The sequence below is a fragment of the Mizuhopecten yessoensis genome, unplaced genomic scaffold, assembly GCF_002113885.1.
Source record: "Mizuhopecten yessoensis strain PY_sf001 unplaced genomic scaffold, ASM211388v2 scaffold3323, whole genome shotgun sequence".
NCBI classification, from domain to species: domain Eukaryota; kingdom Metazoa; phylum Mollusca; class Bivalvia; order Pectinida; family Pectinidae; genus Mizuhopecten; species Mizuhopecten yessoensis.
Window position 1 is genome coordinate 26,679 of NW_018404987.1, and position 2,933 is coordinate 29,611.

The 2,933-nt window shown below is 35.6% G+C and overlaps 1 long non-coding RNA gene across 1 annotated transcript; it reads left to right on the top strand.

Annotated features, from left to right (window-relative positions):
* The first annotated feature begins 437 nt into the window (after positions 1-437).
* On the top strand, positions 438-2,713 carry LOC110447348. The gene is made up of 3 exons (XR_002462582.1): positions 438-516; positions 2,298-2,385; positions 2,648-2,713. It is a non-coding gene; the product is annotated as an uncharacterized LOC110447348 (long non-coding RNA).
* Positions 2,714-2,933: the final 220 nt, after the last annotated feature.

The window sequence follows — 2,933 nt, forward strand, 5'->3', positions numbered from 1 at the left end:
ACTTTAATGTTTTGTCAGGTGCACTTCCTTGTTCACTACGTGTGCACTATGAGGGGCACTAGATACCAAGTTAAGTTTGCTCCCAACTGTAAGTCTCCTGCAGATACGAATGATACGCTAACCCTGGCAGTGACTGAAATTATGAAATTAATTTTGAGAGAAAAGTTGTAGCATAAGTGAATAAAATGTCCCATTAAAACAGGGAAAAAGATAAAATGTCGAAAAAGATAAAATGTCGGTTCATTGATATTAACCTCATGAAAGCTTGTTATACAACAAAAAGTTATAAAAAATGGAATCCAGGGAAATCTCCTAAAAAATGTGAAAGTGTTTATGTTTTTAAAACATGAGTTGGAAGCTCCAAAACTAGTGACATTTGGACATGCACAACAGTTCTAATATATCAACGTTCTTGTGGACGAGAGTTACCTCCCTTCGCTTAACTCTTTATATCAAAACGAAAATGGCGGAAGATTGGCGCAGTGAAGCTTTCAGACGCAAAGTCATCGCTCAAATGTAAGAAATTCATCATTTTAAGACTTCTCAATTGGTCTCATAGCAATCCTGTCGGTTTAAACAATCTTTACTTACGTATCAAACCTTCAAAATTGCTTGAAAACCTAATTTTGTTCGAATTCAAGATGAATCCCGGCCCGTGACAAACCAGGGATCTGACAAAGGGTCCGCCTGGCAAGGGACCTTTGGAAATATGCCCTCAAATAGAAATGAAATCACAACGGCTTTCCCTATATTATGAATTCATTCAAAATAACCTGCACTGTATATGTTTTCCTGAAGTATCCATATGTAGTCACTTTTGTTAAGAAAACTAAGGTAATGCTCCATATGTCCAGAAAGACAACATGCATTTCCAGTGAATATGTCACAACCAATTATATAAACACAAGGCCATTAAAGGAGCTACAACCAATTATATAAACACAAGGCCATTAATGGAGCTACAACCAATTATATAAACACAAGACCATTAAAGGAGCTACAACCAATTATATAAACACAAGGCCATTAAAGGAGCTATTTAGTCAAATGACAACCTAGCTGAGTCGATACTCAAAATATATATCTCCTAACGAAAGTCTACGTGGTTGATAATTACATGACCTGAAGCCAACGTCCAGTGTGGTCAGTTTTATCTTTTGCGGTTCTCCTTAAAAGCGTTTTCAACCGACAACAAGCGTCTTCAGGTGACAGAAGACAAAATCTTTAAAAATACTGAATATCGAATTTTTACGATCGCGGCATGGCACATGTGTGTAGCAGGAAAAGTGTAGAAAGCGTCGCCAGATAATAACATTACAATTACTCCCTAAAGTAAGCAACATCAGAAGATATGCTATTAGTTAGACTTTTATTGATATATATTCCAAATTTCAGCTCGATATTTGAAAAAAGTAAACATGGACAGAGCTGTCGACCGACAACACAGTGTCAGTTATGCATACTTGCCAACTTTTTGGAATTTCCATGGGGGAGATTACGCTTGCTCAGAATTAAAAGCATAAATAATATGTGTGTACACCCAAGGGCAAAATAACACTTTTAAATGGCATCTTTTGAGTTGTTCTTTCAGATGAAATCATCAGATCTTGAAAAGTAGGAATAGTTAAGCAACTTCACTGGTTGAAAATGCACAATTTGAGGGTCCAAAATCGGGAGTCTCCCACCTAAATAGGGAGGGTTAGCAAGTATGGTTATGAGTCTTAGTTCACACAACACATTCTTGAATTTACACTGTATATCGCAAGTAAGAATTATAAGTATCCTAATATATACCTCCAATCAGATATTTCTTCAATGGTCATAGTTTACATTGTTCTTCAATGGTCATAGTTTACGTTGTTCTTCAATGGTCATAGTTTACGTTGTTTTTCAATGGTCATAGTTTACGTTGTTCTTCAATGGTCATAGTTTACGTTGTTCTTCAATGGTCATACATTGTTCTTGCTACATGATTACCAATCTGCTTCCATCCTTTTTTCTTTTGAGGAAAAAATATAGGCCCATACTTTTTTATCCACTGACTAGCCTTGATGAAATATCTGAAGTTGGTTTTATCTCTGTAACAATGATATAATTTGTACTACATGATAATCATGTTTCACCTTTACTTATGTAGCGGAACTGGACTAGGTTGATTATTGCCGACCAGGTAGCTCAATTGGTTAGAGCGTGCGTCTAGAGTTCAGAGGGTCCAAGGTTTAAACTCGGTCTAGCCGTTGCATTTCTCTTTCTCCTGTTAAAACTTATGACATCTTAATAAGATTTTTGTTTTACAGAGATGAAGCCGTGAGGATGGCTGCTACTCCAATGACCAAATCTAGCATGGAGATGGAAAACCATGTGTTCCTGAAAGCTAAGACCCGTGTAAGTATAACAATATTAAACATAAATTTCATTAAAGTGACCATGGCCATTTCTTTATTTTGACACAAAAACATGTATTTCAGCATTCAATATCAACTGTTGCTTTTTAAATGTCTGGTCTATCGTTATGTGTTCTTTTTTGGCTAACTTTGTAAAATACCTCAATACTTGATAAAACGAAGCAACAATCTGAACATTTTTGACAAAGAAATCATTAATGGCACTAAACATGACTTGTTTTTATTTGCTATTTGTATTTCAGGAGGAGTACTTGGCCCTCGTAGCTAGACTCATCCTTCATGTCAAAGGGATAAGTAAGTACTTGTTACTCTAGTATGGTATAGATAAGTAAGTACCTGTTACACTTGTATGGTATAGATAAGTAAGTACCTGTTATACTAGTATGGTATAGATAGGTATAGATAAGTAAGTACCTGTTACACTAGTATGGTATAGATAGGTATATATAAGTAAGTACCTGGTACACTAGTATGGTATAGATCGGTATAGATAAGTAAGTACCTGTTATACTAGTATGGTATAGATAG